We start from the raw sequence: 22,401 nt of genomic DNA, 5'->3' as shown, positions 1-22,401 counted from the left end.
AGGTATGTGCTCAAAATAATTTAGAACAGGTATTCAAGCAAATACTTGTTCACGAATGTTCATAACAGTACAATCCCCAACAGCCAAAACGTGGAAACAACCCAAACGTCATTAACGGACAAACTGGTCTACCAGTACAATGGAATATTATTCAGCCATAAAAGGGATTAAGTACTGATTCACTCGACGACTTTATGTTGTAATGTTAAAACATTATGTTAAGTGAAAGGAGCCAGACATAAAAAGGTCACATATTGTATGATTCTTTTTGTATGAAATAACTAGGACAGGCAAATCCACAGAGAGGGAGAGCAGATTTGTGGTTGCCAGGGGATGTGGAGAGGAAGGGGATGGGAAGTGATTACTGAAGGTACAGGGGTGCTTTCAGGGTGATGAAAAAGTTGTGAAACAGAAAAGTGGCAGCTGCACAACACTAAATGCACTAAATGCCACTGAACTGTGTGCTTTGAATTGGTTGATCGTGTTATGAATTTCTCCTCGATTAAAAAAAAAAAGACCGGGCTTCCCTGGTGGCGCAGTGGTTGAGAGTCTGACTGCCGATGCAGGGGACATGGGTTCGTGCCCCGGTCCGGGAGGATCCCACATGCCGCGGCCGTGGCTCATGGGCCCAGCCGCTCTGCGGCATGTGGGATCTTCCCAGACCAGAGCTCGAACCCGTGTCCCCTGCATTGGCAGGTGGATTCTTAACCACTGCGCCACCAGGGAAGCCCTCCAGGCACCACTGCACTGATGTTTCTGGGCCCCAGCTACTCCGGCCTGCCCTGCACTGCCCACCTCGGAGCTGCTGTGTGGTATTTCCTTTTTTCCCTTGAGAACCAAATAGTTCCAACACAGCTGCTGGGCTCTTTATAAGGATTCAGGTAGTCCAATTTCTAATAATTAAGGTCCAGTTACACCCGTATCATGTTTTACAGTGTACAAGGCATTTTCCCAGATACTACCCCATTTGGTTCTTACCAAAATCCAATGAGGCAAGGATCACCGTTTCCTATATTATAGAAGTAGATTAGATATAGATATACAAATACAGATCACCCAGGTAATATTCTTTGCTCTGAAGTCTACTTTGTCTGATATTAACATAGCCATTCCAGCTTTCTTTCCACTAGTGTCAGCATGGTATATCTTTCCCCATCCTTTTCCATTGCACATATTTATGTCTTTATATTTAAAGTGTGTTTCTTGGAAACAATCAACAAAGTGAAAATGCAACCCATGGGGTAGGAGAAAATATTTGTAAACCATATATCTGATAAGAGGTGAATTTCCAAAATATATGATAATCTCTACATTTAATGTGATTATGGATATGGTTAGGCTTCAGTCTACCATCTTGCTTTGTTTTCTATTTTTTATTCCCTTTTTCCACCTTCTTTTGGATTGGATATTTTTGATGATTCTGTTTTATCTCCTTCACTAGCTGACTAACTCTAACCTTCTACTATCTGAGTGGTTGCTTTATCGTTTATAAGATACATCTTAACCTTATCACAGTCTAACTTCAAGTGATATCACACCACTGCACATGGAGTATAAGAACCTTACAACAGTATATTTCCATCCCTGCCCTCCTGGCCTCCTTCCCCTCCCCTGTGCCATGACATAGCAACTCTCACAAGGAAGTAAACAGAGAATCACTGAGCTCTCTGGGGTCACTGAACTTTGTGGCCTGATGTCGAGCGTCTTGAAAACCATTGTTTCATGTATTTGGTCTGTTTGTTTTTTTGTTTCAGGTGGAAGGGTAAATCCAATCCCTGTTACTCCATCTTAGATGGAAGCAAACTCCTCAGTATATTTATGAGGACACCAGGACTCAGGGCTAAGCCCCTTGCCCAAGGCAAGGTAGCCACTAAGTGGCCAGGTGGGACTCCAGCCAGATCTCTAGACACCAGGCCTGGTGTTCTCCTCCCTGCTTCACTGCTTCTGCAGGAACCACCCTGAGAAAGCAGAAAGAGTTAACGGCAGAAGACAGCAGACTTTGCCACCACTGCAAAAAAGCTGCTCACAGCATTGTCATCAGCTTTAGAAGCCAGAGTGATGATTATTTTGCAGAAAGTTACCCATTAAATAGCAACTTTCAGCATCTTTCAAGCCTCACCTTAAATGCTCGCTCTGCATCTTCAGAAGCCTCTGTGGCACAGTTTTTGTGTGTTTACTGTCTGTCTGCCAAGGATGCTGGGAGAAGTTCCCCACAATATGATGTATCTGATTGAGCTGTCTCCCCCACTACCCTTCCGTAAGTATTTTCTGGTTGAATCCAATAACCTAACTGGTGGAATTACAGCAACTCTGGTATGTGCCTGCGTGCATGTGTGAATGCATGCATGTGTATGTGTGTGTGTGTGTGTGTGTGTGTGTTGATTTTGAGGCAAGAAGCGGGGGGTCCCCTCTTTTTATCACACTACTTGACTTGCTTTAGGTCCAGGGACCTATTTAGCTTAAAGGTGAGGGACTGAGAGAGAAGAAACTTTCCTTAAAATCACTTGGGGCACCTAGCTTAGACAAGACTCTGTCCAGACTCTGATGGGAGAGAAGAAGCCAGAAGAGCCTTCACTCCTCCCCACCCTCTGTCCTGCGGCAGAGAGGAGCTGGGGGCTCAGTTCTTTGCCAAGCCTCCTCCCCACGCCCCCAGCCGACCCCAGAAATGCTTTGTTTAAGAAACGAGTCTGGGGGCTTCCCTGGTGGTGCAGTGGTTGAGAGTCCACCTGCCGATGCAGGGGATACGGGTTCGTGCCCCGGTCAGGGAAGATCCCACATGCCGCGGAGCTGCTAGGCCCGTGAGCCATGGCCGCTGAGCCTGCGCGTCTGGACCCTGTGCTCCGCAATGGGAGAGGCCAAAACAGTGAGAGGCCCGCGTACCGCAAAAAAAAAAAAAAAAAAAAAAAAAAACGAGTCTGAAAGCAGCAGCACTGACTTCCATTCCCGCCGGCTGCCGGTCACATATCCATTTCATTCGAGGCACTGCCATCCCACAGCGGTGGGACCCGGACGAGTGGTTAACATGGCCAAGACTCAGGTTCCTCACCTGTAAACTGAGCCTGAGAATATCCACCTCCCAGGGCTGGTTGTTAAATAAAAACACGATGTGTCTGGCACAGACTGGGAACTGGGCTTTCTTTCCACTCTCCTCATATCCCGTCTGCTTTGTTCTAAGTGTTCTTGTACTACCCTTAGAAGTCTGTGTCGAGACTGGTGGTCTGTTGCTCACGATGAAAACCCATGAAAGGAAAACCAGTGAACAGCACCCACCCTGCACGGTCTAGATCAGAGGTTCTCACGCTTCACTGCACACTAGAATCCCCTGGGGAGCTTCTAAAAACCCCAAGAGCAGGCTGCACCCCAAATCAATTAAATCAGAATCTCTGAGGATGGGGATCAGACATCAGGATGTTGTAAAGCTCGCAGGGGTTTCCAACGTACAGCCAAGGTTGAGAATGCATGGTCTTGTCCGAGAGACAAGAATGTTCTCGATGTCCTGCTCTCCCATCCTTTGCCTGCGATCCGAGCACATCTCAGGGGCTCCCTGAGGTGCAGTGACCACGAGTGCAGGACAGGGACTAGGGGAAGGTGAGTGAGACAACATTTAAGGAGGCTCTCACTCTTAGGTCCCTGCAAGGGTGGGGTGACCACCTCTCGCATTTCGTCCCCTAGACACCACACCCTTAGGGAGGCACCACCCTCCACTTGCAAGATCCAGAGAACGAGGCCTCCTTACTCACTTCCTGCAGCCTAGCCCCACCCCGGCCACCCCAGCCTACACCTCCCCACCCCCCAGTTGAAGGCTCCAAAGGAAAAGTAATCCAAGGGCCCCGTCCTGCCTCCCCAACTCAGGAAAGCATCTCTCTTTGAACAAATCGCCAAATTCTCCTCCTTCCCTGCCCAGGGCCATGGTTCCAGCCCCCTGGCCAGAGCCCAGCAACTGTCAGGCCACCTGGCTGAGAAGGTGAAGGGGAGACAAGGTGGCCCTTACCTGCCAGCCAGCCATTGTCCCTCTCCCTAGAGTAGGCCCCCTGCCCAGCTGACAGTTCAAAGATTCAGGGAAATGACGAAGCTTGGCAAAAGCAAGCATGACCTTTCTTCCAGGTGCAGGGGCAGGGGCAGGAAGGCTGGGGAAGACATTTCTCATGCCCTTAGCCTGGTGAGGGCCTCAGCTGTGCCGAGAAGGGGTAGAGGTGTTCAGACTAAAACTCCATCAGGTGGCTGGAAGGTGGAGTGGGGTCCCCAGCTGTGCCCCGGAAAACATGATTTGCCTGGTCCCACTGCCCTATAAGCCCCAGCCTCCTCTTCCTTTTGGTTCTCAAATTTGAGCGACCTCAACAATTACCTGGAAACTTCCCTCCAGCTTCTGCTGCAGTAGGTCCACGTTTTGAACCTGCACCCTTAGGTGATTCTGATCCAGGTGTCCACACTTTAAGCACCACTTCCATGGGTCTTGGTGCCGTCAGCTCAGCATCTGATCTCCCACTCACCTCCCTGCCCCCCAGCACACACTGTAAATCCCCTCCCGGGAAAGGATCTGATGAAATCACTCACCCTGAGGAGTAGGATACAGAGAAGACTTGGAGGGGGACACGCGCTCCCAGGAGATCAAGACGCATTGCCCTCCTCTGTGAAGCCTGCACTAACTCCTCCTGTCGAAATTAGATGTCTACAGGAGCCAGGCAGGGAAGTGGTGAGAGAAAAGGACAAAAAGGCACAGCACCGTAGGGAGTGGTGGGGACTTCAGCACACTGGCGCGAGCATGCCCATCTGGGAGGGTGCAGAGGGGAGCAGCCACTTCCCAGCCCACCAGCTGTAGGTATGCAAACCATGGTTGCCAGATCTTCTGATTTGTTGAAAGAAGCCAGAAATCAGGTTTTTATGGACGGTTTTCCAATTTTTAAACTATGGGGGTGGAAGCAAGCACGTCTGAGGGTCAAATCTGATGGAAGTGGGCCAGCCGTTTGCAGCCTGGTCTAGACAGTGAGCTCCTTGGGTTGAGAGACCTTGTGTTCACCCCTGTGCCCTCGGTGCTAGCTCACTGCCCAGCATGCCTAGGGGGTTCCCAGCAAATGCTGTTACAGGAGCAAATAAGTGAAGGCAAGATGGGACAGGCAGGTCAAAAGGGACTTCCTGCCCCATCACACCTAAGGTCAGCCGTGCTGGCCAGCAGAGGTGGGGCCTGTCTGAGAGCCCCTTCCCGGCTCCCTGGCAGAGGAAGCCTGGGCTGATGTCTAATTCACTCACACCTGGTAATTCACTCACATCCAGCACCCCTGGATGTTCCATGAGCATCCCCTGTGGTGCAGACCTCTCTTGGGTCTCCAGTTTTATCCACTCCCTCGCTAAAGGCCCCCAGCCTCTCACGCCTCCTGCAAGGACCTGGACCCAGCTTGTCCCCAGCTTGTCTTCACTTCAGGCCACTCCTCAGAAATCTTTGCCCAGGGGTTCCAGCCCCCAGCCCAGGCCCATCTCCTCTGAGAGCAATGGCAAGAGCGGACAAAGCCTCACAGCTGCCCCTGGGAGAAGCAAGAGGGAGAAAAAGCCCAGCCTGCGGGTCTCTGGAAGTATCCACATGTCCTGGACATCCCCTGACAGGGGAGGCATGTCTGAGGGCTCTGCCCATCTCAGCAGATGAAATCAGAATGTCAGGAGTAACGTGCCAGAAGGGAGGAGCTCTGCCCATCAGGAAGAGGGGCTGACGGGCTGCCTAAAACTGATCAGAAAAAGGAAAATAGAAGAGAAGGTATTGCAAGAACTATGTGAGATACAGGGTATACGGTGCCACTTCATAGGAAGTTCAAGAAGAGTTACTAAGTGATGTGAGGACAAGCTGCATTGATGAAGCAGCAGGTGGGGAGTAAGGCAGGGTGGGGTACTGATGGCGAGGGGACGAGGAAGCCTTCTGAAGTGATGGAAATGTTCTGTATCTTGCTCTGGATGGTACTTACACAGGTGTATACATACAGAAAAACACATAACCTACATAGTACATTTAAAGATTTGTGGACTTTGGACTGCCCTGGTGGCGCAGTTAAGAACTAACGGTTAAGAATCCGCCTACCAATGCAGGCGACACGGGTTTGAGCCCTGGTCTGGGAAGATCCCACATGCCGCGAAGCAACTAAGCTCGTGCGCCACAACTACTGAGCCTGCGCTCTAGAGCCCATGCGCTGCAACTACTGAAGCCTGCGTGCCTGGAGCCCGTGCTCCGCAACAAGAGATGCCACCGCAAAATGAAAAACTTGCGCACCGCAACGAAGACCCAACACAGCTAAAAACATTAAAAAAATATATAGGGCTTCCCTGGTGGCGCAGTGGTTGAGAGTCAGCCTGCCCATGCAGGGGACGCGGGTTTGTGCCCTGGTCCGGGAGGATCCCACATGCCACGGCGTGGGCCGTGGCCGCTGGGCCTGTGCGTCCGGAGTCTGTGCTCCGCGGTGGGAGAGGCCACAGCAGCTGGAGGCCCGCATATGGCAAAAAAAAAAAATACATATATATATATATATATATATATATATATATATATATATATATATAAAGGTTTGTGGACTTTACTGCATATAAATTTTACCTCAACAATAAAAGAAAAAAGCAATGGAAGAAAAGAGGGGAAAAGCCTCTCACAGATACCCACAAATCAAGAAGCTGGAGACTGGCACCAGCTCTTTGGGACAAGCTTAAAAAGAGGCAAGAAGGCCAACGAGGTGTAAGAGCCTTGCTCCCAAATGAGCCATGGAACTGATTTCTAAGTTAGTCAGCCAGCAGGTGGCCAATTTCAAGTGCAAATACGTAATTGAAAATGTGCTCATGGTGAAGGCAAGAAGTGACTGCAGCTTTAGAGTACCACAGCCTTCTCCCTTTCAAGTCCTTTGGCTTCAGTTGTCCCAGTTCATCCTCACCGCAACCCTGGGGGTGGCTGTTAGGTCTCAGACTTAGAGTGGAACAAACAGAGGCCCCGGGAAGTTCAAGGACTTGCCCAAGGTCACATTGGCCATGCCAAGACTCAAATCTTGGCAGGAGTTACCAGGTCTGTGCCCTTGCTTCTGCACATGCCCCTCCTAGACCATGCTGCATTTGAAAGCAATGCAGACGTGTGGATTCTCTGTCTATAACAATAGCCAATTAGAGATAGTCACTGTACCCAAACTTAATTTGGGGAATAATTGTGTGGGAGAGCTAATTAATGATCAGCTTTTTCTTAAGAAAAATCTCTGTTCTCAAGAGTCAGCAGTCTTGAGATGTGTTGAGGTGAGAGCTATCTCTGTCTTGCTCAGGCCTGGCAAAGAGTGCAATTCTATGAGATTTGTTGAAAGAGGACATCTCTTCCCTTTGACAGATTTAATAACAAACCCCAATGGAGGTGTTCCATTCTTTCTCCTCAGACAGGCAGGGGGTGGACCAGACAGTTTGAGCCAGTAGGTTGATGGTGACACGGGAAATTAGAAAGACTGGAGGATACTGTTAGTGTTACCCTAAGGCCATCTGCCCCTTCTCCTCACCACAGACCCTGGTTTTTTTCTAGCCCCAGGAGATGAATCATGATTAGGCTAAAGCCAACACAGTAATTTCATTTGCTTTTCCTAGATTCTCACTTTCCCGGTTTCCTTTGTAGTCAGGATACCATTCTAGCCAATGAGACATAAAGACAAATCTGCTGAAAGGCTTCTTGCTTCCTGATTAAAGAGTTAGAAACTACCCCTTAATGGGAGAAACTACCCCTTCCTCCTCCTTCCTGCCAGGAATGTGCTTGTGTGAGGACATGATGGCTGGAGCTGTGGCAGCCATCTTGCCATCAAAAGGTAATAAGCTTAAGAAAAGCAAGCACAGTGAATATGGCTGAACAGAGAGATCAATAGCGCCTGGTCCTTGCTGACATTTTTGAGCTGCTCATCAACTCTGGATCAGACTTCATTTTTTTTTTAAGGTTTCAATATTTTATTCAAGTTTTATTTTAAGTGATGTTAATTACAGCATTTGAAGGGGAGGAACTAATTCCACACAAAATGGAAGACTCTAAAATGTACCCATTAAACTGCTAAAAAATAAACTGAGTGGCGAGAATACAAGAGAAGTTCAATTCAGATTCTGAGTGTTGTCACCATGTGATTACAGTCACACAGACTCCTCCCAGCTTGCACCTGGAGCTCTTAGAAGCTATTTCATACTCTGGTGCAAGGGCAAAAAAAACACAACATGAGAAAAAACACAATTAAGTCCTGAATTATTGGCTTCATCACATCCACCTTCTCCACCCCAAAATGGCACAGAAGAAACAGCTACCACACCCTGCAGACTACTTTTGGTGTAAAAGAGGTGACGGATTGGGGTGGGAAAAGTCCCTGCCTAAAAAAGTCCCTTTCAGATGAGTTTGTGTACACCATCCAACAGCCTCTCCTCAATCAGGATAGGAAACCAAGGTTCAATTCTCAGGAAGTCACAATTTCATTCATTTACTCAATAAGAATTTACAAATTACAAAATGCCTGCAAATTATCAACTTCCACTTGCAGCCATTTCTAGGTAAAAAAGGAGCCTGACATCTCTAGAGGGGCCAGCAAGCTCCCCCTCAAGTCTACAGCTGAAAGGACCTTTTTTGAAATTGGGTTTCTTCTGTACCTCTGAAAGGGTAACACCCTACAGCTGAATCATCTTTAACCTGGAAGTCTAGCATGATATTTAGCGATACTTGCATCCCAGACATACAACATTAAAAGGTACACTAAATTCTGAAGGTAGCTATGCTGAAAAATAGTTTAATATTAAACGATTGTACAGTATTCATTTATGCTTGAAACTCCAGTCCTAGACCAAGCTTGTGGCCACCAGCGTTGACATTCTTGCCATCCAGCAGAGCTGACAGTGTCAGTTTGATACCTGGCTTTAGGGTCTGAGTACCCTAACCCTATGAGGCTGGAGTTGTTCACTTTAGCCAAGAAGCAGGCGTCAGGGTCGATCTGGAAATTGGCTGCTATTCTGAAGCGAATGTTACTGTCTCCCGCTGTCCAGGCTAGATTAACAGCAGTCTCCAACTTCTTGTTCACCTTCTGATAAATGGAGCCACCAAACTCTGTCCCATCATTTATATTAGTGTGAAGCTGGAACTCATCGGTCTTGTAGCCAACTGCAAAATTGCTCTGGGTCACTCAAGACTTTGCAGTCTCAAAATTCATCTGGTAGCCAGCCAGCCAGCCCTCATAACCCAGCACCAGAGGACCCCAGATGGAAGGGCCGGCAATGTCGAAATCCACACCACAGCCCAGGTTGATATGTTCCCGCTTGTACCCTGTCTTGATTTTAGCATTTTTTTTTCCCCAGTGTTTGGAGAGAAGGATGAATTGAAGGTCAGCTTCAGGCCACGTGCAAACTGATCTTCCACAGTAATCTCCACGCCTAGTGTGTTGTTAGTGTTCCATTTCTCCGTAAACGTCAGACCATATTCGGTCCATCTGTACTTGGTTTCCAGACTGTCCGTCACTTTGGTGGTCTCGGTGTCGGCTGAACCTGAGCTTGTAAATTCCAGTCCATTCTCAGATTTTGTTTTCAAATCAAGTTTTGTTAAGCCAAACCCATAGCCCTTGGTGAAGACATCCCTGGCAGATTTGCCAAGATCAGCATACGTGAGAGGCACAGCCATCTTCTGCACCCCTCTTTGCAGGTTGCACACCTTGGCAAACGCTGTTTTCTGTCCTAATGGCCAGACATCTAGGAATCATGCTCCATGAGTTGTGAATCCTCCAGGAAGAAATCCAGACTTCATATTGAGATAATTCAGTGTCATAATGATTTAGCCACAGTCTGTTTAGGTCTTTTGTTACACGTAACCTATCTGACACAAAGGGCAGAGGCAGACAGACACCAGTTGCAGAATTCAAGTCACATGGATGAGACCTGATAAGAAGCAGGGGCAGGCCAGACAAGGACCTGGAAGGCAGCAAGAAGCAAAGCTCAATGGCATCACCAGGCCAAGGAACAATTTCTTGGCGTTTCCTGGGCTACGTGGCCTACCATCAACAGAAGCCTGAACCTGCTACACCGGCCCATGGCTTTGATGGTACTCCAGGTGTCTCTCATCGGTGATTACCCAAAGCTAGTGCACGAAGAACTGTTGCCTTTCACAACCACAGAGTTACAGGGGTCTGGGGTTTTGACATATTGTAACCTTGGACAGAGGAAAGAAGCTGACCTTCTCTCTTTTTAATTCAGTTCAAAACTAAAAAACAGCTAGACTCATTGCAACTGTAGTCCATGCATTAATTAATAGGGCAGCTATGGAAGTTCTTTGTATTCTTTCCTAATGGTTAGTTATTGTAAACTTTTTCTACTATAAATGACCTGTTAAAGTCAGGAAGTAAGCTGCAAAATCCACATGAATTGAAGATCAGACATGAGGCTTCAGATACATTTCTCACTATGGCGGACTCAAACAGTGTTCACACTCCTCTGTTGTCAGGGGTATTCTGGGGGAGAAGTTGGAGGCTCACAGCAACCTGTGAGCCAGTTCATCAGCAGGGAGGCTTTATCCTCAGGGCAGCCAACTGGGGCAGGTCAGAAGGGATACCTCCAGATCTGCAAGACAGGGACTTCCCTGGTGGTCCAGTGGGTAAGAGTCTGTGCTCCCGACGCAGGGGGCCCGGGTTCAGTCCCTGGTCAGGGAACTAGATCCCACATGCACGCCACAACCAAGAACTGGTACAGCCCAAATAAATTAATTAATTAAAATTAAATTAAGAAAAAAAATTAATAGATCTGCAAGACAAAGGAGTCCAAATTCATGGCCAGAAAAAAGCCACAGGCCTGGAGACCAATTCAGGATCTGTGTGAAGGGGGAAATCTGGGCTCAGGGGAAGAGCCGAGCCCTGAAATCCAGACCATGGAGAACAAAGGCACAGCACAAGCAAAAAGAAATAGAAGCATCCCTGAAGAAAGAGCTGCTTTGCTGGCAAGTTTCTTCTTCATCCCCACGTGCGGCAGGGGAGCCCAGACCTGCAGAGGGAGGAAAGCGCTTTGGCTGGTTCAGAACTGGTGGCAGGAGTGTGGCTGCAACCAGGGTTCTGACAGTGACTCATGCCTCAGGAATAGTCATCACAATGGCTTTCACTTGGGAGCCTGCCGTGGGCCACACACAGTACTAAGTGTCTTTTCAAATCCTCACAAAACCCCATGATTTAGGCCCTATTATCATCCCCACTTAAGAGCTGAGAAACTGAGGCCGAGAGAGGTAAAGTCACTCTTGGTCTCTAAAGTCTCCCTGCTGGTGAGCCGTAGAGGCAGGTTTCAAAGCCCAAGTTCGGACTCACCTCTGTAATCTCAAGTCTACCCACTCGCCACCTTCCCGCCTCCTTCTCCATGAACTCTTCCCAAACCTGGCAGTTCCCATCAATCCTGTCCTTCTTTCCCACATTGCAGTGCTTGTAACAGCCTGCTTGGTGCTGAGTTACTTATTGCTGCCATACGGTGACCAAATGTTCCCTGAGTGTGCTCCCTGCCCTGTCCCCCCCAGTAGCCCTGTAAGCTCTTTAGGGACCATAACAACTAGGAATGCTGCTAGCTGCAAGTAACAGAATGCCCAACTAAAGTAGCTCCCATAATAAGGTCACTTATTATCTCATACAAGAGTTAGCCTGGAGGCAAGCGTCTTCCAGATCATGTTAATTTAGTGGCTGGACAAAAACACGGGTTTTGGGTTGGCTTCCCCTGTTTTCCTTTTTTTTTTTTTTTTTAAGATTTATTTATTTATTTATTTTGTTTTTGGCTGTGTTGGGTCTTCATTGCTGTGCATGCGCTTTCTGTAGTTGCGAGCAGGGGCCGCTCTTCATTGCTGTGTGCAGGCTTCTCATTGTGGTGGCTTCTCTTGTTGCAGAGCGTGGGCTCTAGGTGTGCAGGCTTCAGTAGTTGTGGCACGTGGGCTCAGTAGTTGTGGCTCGCGGGCTCTAGAGTGCAGGCTCCATAGTTGTGGCGCACGGGCTTAGTTGCTCCGCGGCATGTGGGATCTTCCCAGAACAGGGCTCGAACCCATGTCCCCTGCATTGGCAGGCAGATTCTTAACCACTGTGCCACCAGGGAAGCCCCTCTCTTTTTTTTAGCTGCGTTGGGTCTTCATTGCTGCGTGCGGGCTTTCTCTAGTTGCGGCGAGTGAGGGCTACTCTTTGTTGCCGTGCACAGGCTTCTCATTGCGGTGGCTTGTCTTGTTGTGGAGCATGGGCTCTAGACACGCAGGCTTCAGTAGTTGCAGCAGTCGGGCTCAGTAGTTGTGGCTCGCGGCTTAGTTGCTCCACAGCATGTGGGATCTTCCCGGACCAGGGTTCGAACCCGTGTCCCCTGAATTGGCAGGCAGACTCTTAACCACTGCACCCCCAGGGAAGTCCCCCTGGTATTCTCTTGACTTTATCCACATGGTCATAAGAGGCCTGCAACAGTGACAAGCAGTCCATGCTCACACCATATCATCCAAAGACAGGAAGCGACCCTTGTATCCCTTGTCTGGAGAGCCATTAAAATGTGCCCTGGTGCTCCCCCGTGATATTGTGATTTACAGCAAAAAATATATATTTGGTCTTCATCCCTGTTCCTGGCACAGAGCTCATTATACCCTAAGAATTTCCTAAGTGATAAGAGCCATAAGGTGAAAAGAGGATCTTTTGTTATTCATAACAAGGTCCTTTCAACCACACCTGAATTTATGTGAATTTTTGGAAAACCCCTAGATCAGCAACCACAGGATGGGGGCTGGTTGCCAAGGGGAAGCAATCATGTGATTAGAGATGTGGAACTTTCGGTCCCCAAACTCAGCCTCCTGGGAGGGGAGAGGAGCTGGGGACTGAGTTCAATCGCCAGTGGCTGATGGTTTAATCAATCACGTCTATGTGATGAGGCCTCCATTTAAAAATGCCCTAACTGAAGGGGCTCAGAGAACTTCTAGGTGGTGAACATGTAGAGGTGCTGGGAGGGTGGCACACCCAGAGGGCGTCCCTTCCCCGACACCTCGCCCTATGCTTCTCTTCCACCTGGCTGTTCTTGAGTTGTATCCTTTTATATTAAACTGGTGATCTCATAAGTAAACTTTTCCTGAGTTCTGTGAGCCATTCTAGGCAATTAATTGAACTCAAGGAGAGAGTCATGGGAACGTGCAACTTACAGAGAGTGAGTTAGAAGCACAGGTAACAACCTGGACTTGCAGTTGGTGTCCGAAGTTGGGGTTGGGAGGAGAGGGACACTCTCATGGGACTGAGCCCTTAACCTGTGGAATCTGATGCTAACTCCAGGTAGATAGTACCAGAACTGAACTGAATTGGACAACACCCAGCTGGTGTCACAGAATTGCTTGGTGTAGGAAAAGCCCTCACATATTGGGTGACCAGAAGCATCAGAAGTGAAGTATTAAGAGCAGAGAGTTTCTCCCTTTACATCCCCCCACACACCCTTCTCCTGATGTCTCATTGGCCAGCATTGTATCCCACACCCAGACCTAAGACAACCGCTAGCAAGAAGACTGGAATGATCATGACTGCTTTAGACCTGGCCCTGAGTGCACCTGGGGGGCCCACACACACACCTTGACAGTGTCTGACATAACTGTGGTCTGGAGCTCTCCTCACTTTTAAAACCTCTCTGGGTGATGCTAACATTCTGTCAGGGGTAAGAATGGCTGGTTTGGGCTTATTAACATTTGGCCTTTGGGGCTGGGGAAGGGGTTATGAAGCACACATGGCCGCCCAGTACCTGAACCAAATCTGAGTCAGGCTGCAAGGAAGGGGTTTGACTGTGAGTAAACAGCCGTAGGTCTGACACAGGGGCCTCTCCTTCTAGGCACGTGATAGGTGCTCAGTAAGCACTGGGTGTATTGAACAGTATCCGTCACTCCCAGAGATGGTTTGAAATACCCTCCTCCACCCAACAGTAGCAATTTCAGTTATCTTATAGTTATTTCAAGTTTGGAAATGTATTTCCTTTGACATAATATATATTTGTCCATAAATATATAAATGTATATAAAATATATATAATACATAATGTTGTATAACGTGTGAGCAGTGTCAAGCTCTAAGAATAATTTCAATAATTATATTAACCAGCGTTTCTCTGGGCGGCTTCCTAAGTGCCCATCATCCCCTGTGTTAAGCAGCGGAGGTTCTGATACAGGCATGATGATTGTGTGGGAAGGCAGGCTTGGGCATAATGATGAAGAATGCAGGCTCTCGGGTCATAGCGCAGCTCTACCACTTGCTGCTGTGTGATTTAGGCAGATCCCTCCATTTCCCCATCTGTAAAATGGGGATCGTAACAGAGCTCTGGTTTTTGGTGTTCTAGTTGCCTTTGGGTTCAAATCCTAGTTCTGGCACAAACTAGTCATGTAACCTTAGGAAAGTTTCTTGGCCTCTTTGGGCCTATATTTCCTCACCTGTGAAATGGGGATAATAAAGGCAAACTTATCAGGATGTTGGGAAGAGAAAATGAGAATACAGAGAAAGTTCAGAGCACACAGTCATCATTCAAGAGAGCACGCAGGAGAGCAGCGAGTCTAGAGATCACAATAAAGACTGGTCCAAGGGACTTCCCTGGTGGCGCAGTGGATAAGACTCTGCGCTCCCAATGCAGGGGGCCCAGGTTTGATCCCTGGTCAGGGAACTAGATCCCACATGCCGCAACTAAGAGTTGGAACGCCGCAACTAAGGAGCTGGCAAGCCGCAACTAAGGAGACCGCCTGTAGCAACTAAGACCCCACACAACCAAATAAATAAATAAATAAATAAATAAGAAAGACTGGTCCAAAACACCAAGGATCTTGACATGACAGCAGCCTTCAGATGTCTGAAGAGAGGCATCTGGGAGAAGCATTCAGCTTGCTTGGTGTGATCCAGAGGGTGGAAATCCCAGAGAGGGAGATGCAGCTTTAAGGAAGAAAGATTCACCCTCTCCACCAGGAACAGCAGCCTCGAGGGTAGTAACTCAGGAGACCCGGCAGTACCAGGCAGAGGCCAGCTGAGCCAAGGTCCCACTGTCTCTGGGTGCTAAATGCATGAAATCCAATCAAGGAAACCTAGCCCCAGCTCCCCAGAATGTTAAGGAGCATTTCTCTTACATGCATAAGAACAACTTGGGGGGGCATGTCCAAAAAGCTGACCGAGACCCCACCCTGGAGATTCCAGTTCAGTAGATCTGAGGAGATTCTGCATTCCAGCAGGATGATGCAGGCTCCAAGGACCAAACTTGAGGACACCTGGCCCAAACTTCCAACTGCTGCTGTCTCAGAGCCCCAAGGTGGGGCTAAGCCCACAGTTAAAATCACTGTATCCAAAGGAGAACTTTATGCTGAGAAAGATAGGCACAGAGAACCTGGCGCCTTGACAGTACTCAGAGAGAAAACAAAACAGGTGCTAATGCATTCTGGTCCTAAATCAGGAGGTGTGGCACACAGGCGCCTAGGGAGGAGACAAGTTATTCAATGTGATCGCTAGAAAGGCCGGGGATAAGATAGCATATCAGGGTGCACTCCAAAAGGCACCCACCCAGCCAGCCCTTGGCTGGAGACTTGGGGGGGACCATGACCACGGAAGAGTGGAAGGGAAGAGTGGCAGGACCCAACTGTAGGGGGAGCCACTCATCTTGAAGTCCCTGTGAAAGGCTCCCCTAGAGTTGCTCGCTGCTGGGGACCCTGAAAATGAGGCTACAAATGCAGAGTCTACACCCTCTGGCACAGCACTCAAAGTCCCTCAGTGGCCCCAGCCTAGCCTACAGGTACCTTTTCCTCTGAGTGGCTCCTCCTGGAGCTGATTTATTTGCAAAAAACGGGGAATTCTGTTCCCCAGTTCTGTTCCGCTGTGTGGTCCGGCGAATCCCACTCAGCATTCAAGACCCCAGCCAATATCTCTTCTCATGTGAAGCCTTTCCCAGCGACCTGGACACACAGGCACACAGAAATCTTTCCTCCCACCTCTGGGCCCCCCATCACCATGCTGCACTCTAGAGCAGAACTGAATGCATGCCCATATAGCCTCATGAGGGCAGGGAGCTTTGTCTGTTTTGCTCACTGGTGTGTCCCCAGCGCCTAGGACAGTAGCCAGCATGTAAGAGATGCAGTGTAAACATTTGTTGAATGAACGAATGAACTTTGCAAGACAGAAGCTGCCAGCCACTTCCACCAAGTGAACCAGCAAATCGTCCCTGGACCAATATTCTCAGTGGAGGGCAGAGTCCCAGGAGACCCTCTTGCTTATGCAACGCTGAGGCAAGTAGACATTCATTGCCCAGAACTTCCCACAACCGGCCAAAGACCACTGCTCCCAATCTCCCTTGGTATGCAGAAGTGAGTACTGAGGAACAGGGGGCTAAATTTGCAAAGGGCCACAAAAGTCTCCGGCGCAAGCCCTGCACCCTCAAAGAGGGATGTTGTGGGAAGCTCTCCGGTGAAGAGGTTTGATGTTGGCTGAGAGCAACTTGCTAGAAAACACAGCACGGTCTCCAAAGGGTGGGGGCCTGTGCATGCCCTGCATCTACTCCTAATGCTGGGCTCTGACGTCAAAAAAGGGGCACAGCTTGGGGCTGAAGCTGACTCCTTCTTAGGACCCAGCCCCTCGGGCACTGAGTGAACCTGAACTGAAAGAATTAAAACTTCGGGAGCTCAAGAATGAGCAGCCCCAAACTCCCCGAGAGCCAGGCCACAGCATCCCTGAGCAATCAGGTGAGGAAGTGCAGGACCATCCGGGACTGGGGCCGACAGTTAAAACCCTGAAAGCTGGGGCCCATGAGTGGACAGGTCACCCTCTCCAGACGTCTTCCCATGTAGCACTTCAAGGCTCGACCGAACGCATTGGACTGAGTAAACACCATGGAATCTTGGATATTTTAGGAGGCCTCACTAGGGACACACCAGCAAATGGATTTTTTTCCATGATTAATTGGAAAAATAAGAGCCGTGATTGCATTTTGGAAAGCTGGTAATTTAGCACCCATTCAAACCATTGTTTTAAATTATTTACGTACACAACACGTATTTGGTGAAGATGAGGAGAAACTGATTCTCTCTTATAAAACTTGAATATCTTTCTTCAGGTTCAAAACAATGGATTTATTGCATGCATTTATTATAGGCAATTTTCTAAACCAGACAGCTTCCTGGGAAGCATAGACACCATTTAAAATTTGGATGCTAAAATAAATCACTTGTTCCTGATAAACAGCACTGCGCTGGCATTAATCAGCTTCAGGGTCACAACTGACTGCAGCTGGTAACTGCAGTGACCTGCAGAGGGCGGAACTCGGAGTGGTGGGATGATTTACTGTATGTACAATCAGCACATACTCTTGGGAAAGGAAAAAAACAAACTGCAGAAGTAGGTCAGCAGGGGTGAGGGGGAATTTGGTTTTGCTTTGCTTTTTTATTTCCACTGAGCACATCTCTTCAATCTGAGCCAAACCAGTTAATTTAGGCCAGGGGTCGGCAAACTTCTTCTGTAAAGGGCCAGACAGTAAATATTTTAGGCTATGCAAGCCAAGAGGCAAAATTGAACAACTGTCAGCTAAAGGGCTACATGGTCTTTTTTCACATTTATATTTAAAACTGTGAAACCTATCCTTAGCTCTCTTAGCTCTTATATAAGACCAGGTGGTGGGCTGGATTTGGTCTGTGGGCCATCGTTTGCCAAGTCCTGATTTAAGTTCCCAGGCCCTAGATGTCTGTCTTACAAAAGTGATGCTTTGGTTCCTTTACTGGCAATTTCATAGCTGATAACCCCTCAGAACAATTCTAAATAAAATAATGATACTACCCGATGTTTGCAGAGCACTCTACAACTTCTTCCCCATCTTTGTAAATGACACCATCAACCAGGAGTCATTCTTAATTCTATCCCTGCCTTTCCTTCCTACTATCAGCAAGTTCTGATGGTCTGGCTCCAAAACATATCTCAAAACCAACCACTGGACTCCAACAGATACTTGCACACCCGTGTGTGTTGCAGCATTCTTCACAATAGACAAAAGGTGGAAATGACCCAGATACCCACCAACAGATGAATGAATGAACAAAATGCATAATATCTATAGGATGGAATATTATTTAACTGTAAAAAGGAATGAAGTTCTAATACAAGCTACAATGTGGATGAGCCTTGAAGACATTATGCTAACTGAAATAAGCCAGATGCAAAACGACAACTAATATATGATTCTACTTATATGAATTATCCGAGAACAGTCAAATACATAGAAACAGAAAGGAAAATAGAGGTTACCAGAGACTGCGACAGGGGGAGGAATGGGGAGTTATTATTTAATGGGTACAGAGTCTCTGTTTGAAATGATGAGAATGTTCTGGAAGTGGATGGTGGTGATGGTTGCACAACATTGGGAATATATATAATACCACTGAGTTGTACACTTAAAAATGGTTAAAATAATAAAATTTAAGGGTATTTTTACCACAATTTCCTAAATTAAAAAAAATGTAAACACCCACCAGAGTCATATCCCCTGCCACCACCTTAACCCAAGTGACCATGATTTTTGGCTTCTTAACTAGCCTCCCAGTGTCCCAGCTTGTCCCCTACACGGCATTCTCCACAGAACCACAGAAATCAAGTAACTACTCTCTTACTTAAAACTCTCCAGTGGGGCTTCCCTGGTGGTGCTGTGGTTAAGAATCCACCTGCTAATACAGGAGACACGCGTTCAAGCCCTGGTCCGGGAAGATCCCACATGCCGCGGAGCAACTAAGCCCGTGCACCACAACTACTGAGCCTGCACTCGAGAGCCCGTGCGCCACAGCTACTGAGCCCACATGTCACAGCTACTGAAGCCCACGCGCCCTAGAGCCCATGCTCCGCAACAAGAGAAGCCACTACAATGAGAAGCCCGCGCACCACAACAAAGAGTAGCCCCCCACTCGCCGCAACTAGAGAAAGCCTGCGCACAGCAATGAAGACCCAACACAGCCATAAATAAATAAATAAATAAATAATTTTTAAAGATCTCCAGTGGTGTCTACCCATATGCTCCTGGAAGTGTGGGCGACAGACCAGCCACATCAGCATCTCTGGAGAGCTCGTTTGAGATGCAGAACCTCAGGCCCAGCCCAGACCATCCTATGCCCGTGTGTGACAGACAAGCACCTGTGCAGCAGACCACGCCCCACCTCAAGCCCCAGCTCTCCTTCCTGCCTCCAGTCTTGGGTCGGAGAAACTCATTCCTATACCAGACTCCTTTTCTAGTCTCCCTTGCAGCTAAGAACCATTCTGATTAGTCAGAAGTAAGCAAAATCATGGGACTTCCCTGGCGGTCCTGTGGTTAGGACTTAGCCTTCCAGTGTAAGGGGTGCGGGTTTCGATCCCTCATCGGGGAGCTAAGATCCCCCACGTGCCCGGTAGCCAAAAAGCCAAAACATAAAAAAAAAAAAAAACCAGAAGCAATATTGTAACAAATTCAATAAAGACTAAAAAAAAAAAAAAAGGCCCACATTAAAAGAAAAGAAGTAGTAAGCAGAATCTGCCTTGTATGTAGATGTGATGCCTGGAGTGGCCGCAGCCACTTACAACCAGTGGGGACAGGTTGAAGAGTGGCAGAATGTCAGCCCAACATCATCAAGCCATTGAACTGTATCAACAGCCAGCCGGGTTCCCATTACCATGAGAGTAAAATCCAAGCTCCCTGCCAGTGCCCACAGGGCTCCCACAGCCAGCCTCTGCCTGACCCCCGGCTCCCCTCACACTGCTCCCCCCCTCCACTTACGGCGCTCCAGCCACCAGCCAGAACTTCCTCGCTACCCCTCATGGGTGACATTTTTTTTTTTTTTGCACCCCATGTAGGGCTGGTGGAAAATGGGGTTTAACCAGTGCTATTGCCATAGAAGGGTTGAACTGCTATGTGGTTTTTGAAACCATGTGCATAAATCATTTTGATAAAAGTTAATTTCTAAAAGGTGAAAACAAATTCACTGCCCAGGAACATCATTTTACAGCATCTTCTCTTTTCATTCCATGATTGGCTTACATTTGTACTCTAGTAGGGTTGTTTTTTATTTTATTTTTTTCTCTTTTCCAAAAAGCAGACATGGAAATGGTACTTTTTAAATTTTTTTATTAATTATCCATTTTATACATATTAGTGTATACATGTCAATCTCAAGTTCCCAATTCATCCCACCACCACCACCGCTTTCCCCCCTTGGTATCCATACGTTTGTTCTCTACATCCGTGTCTCTATTTCTTCCTTGCAAACTGCTTCATCTGTACCATTTTTCTAGATTCCACATATACGTGTTAATATACGATGTTTGTTTTTCTCTTTCTGACTTACTTCACTCTGTATGACAGTCTCTAGGTCCACCCACATCTCTGCAAATGACCCAATTTCGTTCCTTTTTATGGCTGAGTAATATTCCATTGTATATATGTACCACATCTTATTTATCCATTCGTCTGTCAATGGGCATTTAGGTTGCTTCCATGACCTAGCTATTGTAAATAGTGCTGCAATGAACATTGGGTTGCATGTGTCTTTTTTAATTATGGTTTTCTCAGGGTATATGCCCAGTAGTGGGATTGCTGTGTCACATGGTAATTCTATTTTTAGTTTTTTAAGGAAACTCCATACTGTTCTCCATAGTGGCTGTATCAATTTACATTCCCACCAACAGTGCAAGATGGTTCCCTTTTCTCCACACCCTCAGCTTTTGCTGTTTGTAGATTTTCTGATGATGCCCATTCTAACTGGTGTGAGGTAAAACCTCATTGTAGTTTTGATTTGCACTTCTCTAATAATTACTGATGTTGAGCATCTTTTCCTGTGCTTCTTGGCCATCTGTATGTCTTCTTTGGAGAAGTGTCTATTAAGGTCTTCTGCCCACTTTTTGGATTGGGTTGTTTGTTTTTTTAATATTGAGCTGCATGAGCTGTTTATATATTTTGGAGATTAATCCTGAGTCCGTTTATTTGTTTGTAAATATTTTCTCCCATTCTGAGGTTTGTCTTTTCGTCTTGTTTGTAGTCTCCTTTGCTGTGCAAAAGCTTTTAAGTTTCAGTAGGTCCCATTTGTTTGTTTTTATTTCCATTACTCTAGGAGGTGGATCAAAAAAGATCTTGCTATGATTTATGTCAAAGAGTGTTCTTCCTGTTTTCCTCTAAGAGTTTTATAGTGTCCGGTCTTACATTTAGGTCTCTAATCCATTTTGAGTTTATTTTTATGTATGGTGTTAGGGAGTGTTCTAATTTCATTCTTTTACATGTAGCTGTCCAGTTTTCCCAGCACCACTTATTGAAGAGACTGTCTTTTCTCCATTGTATATCCTTGCCTCCTTTGTTATAGATTAGTTGACCATAGGTGCGTGAGTTTGTCTCTGGGTTTTCTATCTTGTTCCATTGATCTATGTTTCTGTTTTTGTGCCAGTACCATATTGTCTTGATTACTGTAGCTTTGTAGTATAGTTTGAAGTCAGGGAGTCTGATTCCTCCAGCTCCTTTTTTTTCCCTCAAGATTCCTTTGGCTATTCAAGGTCTTTTGTGTCTCCATATAAATTTTAAGATTTTTTGTTCTAGTTCTGTAAAAAATGCCATTGGTAATTTGATAGGGATTGCATTGAATCTGTAGATTGCTTTGGGTAGTATCGTCATTTTCACAATATTGATTCTTCCAATCCAAGAACATGGTATATCTCTCCATCTGTTGGCATCATCTTTAATTTCTTTCATCAGTGTCTTATAGTTTTCTGAGTACAGGTCTTCTACCTCCTTAGGTAGGTTTATTCCTAGGTATTTTATTCTTTTTGTTGCAATGGTAAATGGGAGTGTTTCCTTAATTCCTCTTTCAGACTTTTCATCATTAGTGTATAGGAATGCAAGAGATTTCTGTGCATTAATTTTGTATCCTGCAACGTTACCAAATTCATTAATTAGCTCTAGCAGTTTTCTGGTGGGATCTTTAGGATTCTCTATGTATAATATCATGTCTTCTGCAAACAGTGACAGTTTTACTTCTTTTCTAATTTGTATTCCTTTTATTTCTTTTTCTTCTCTGATTGCCATGGCCAGGACTTCCAAAACTATGTTGAATAATAGTGGTGAGAGTGGACATCCTTGTCTTGCTCCTGATCTTAGAGGAAATGCTTTCAGTTTTTCACCATTGAGAATGATGTTTGCTGTGGGTTTGTCATATATGGCCTTTATTATGTTGAGGTAGCTTCCCTCTATGCCCATTTTCTGGAGAATTTTTATCATAAATGGGTGTTGAATTTTGTCAAAAACTTTTTCGGCATCTATTGCATATATTGAAGAATCCTTGCATTCCTGGGATAAATCCCACTTGATCATGGTGTATGATCCTTTTAATGTGTTCTTGGATTCCGTTTGCTAGTATTTTGTTGAGGATTTTTGTATCTATATTCATCAGTGATACTGGTCTGTAATTTT

General features: G+C 46.8%; 1 protein-coding gene and 1 pseudogene across 1 annotated transcript in view; both read right to left on the bottom strand.

Moving 5' to 3' along the window:
• Positions 1-22,401, bottom strand: part of ZFYVE27 (zinc finger FYVE-type containing 27) — a 100,344-nt gene that overhangs the window by 16,777 nt on the left and 61,166 nt on the right. The gene's annotated exons all lie outside the window — the stretch shown is intronic.
• On the bottom strand, positions 7,915-11,754 carry LOC113623279 (voltage-dependent anion-selective channel protein 1 pseudogene; annotated as a pseudogene).

This window comes from Aethalodelphis obliquidens, unplaced genomic scaffold (genome assembly GCF_003676395.1).
Source record: "Aethalodelphis obliquidens isolate GAN/ISIS:26980383/991018 unplaced genomic scaffold, ASM367639v1 scaffold11, whole genome shotgun sequence".
In the NCBI taxonomy this organism is placed as follows: domain Eukaryota; kingdom Metazoa; phylum Chordata; class Mammalia; order Artiodactyla; family Delphinidae; genus Aethalodelphis; species Aethalodelphis obliquidens.
This window is presented reverse-complemented; position numbering and strand designations above follow the sequence as displayed.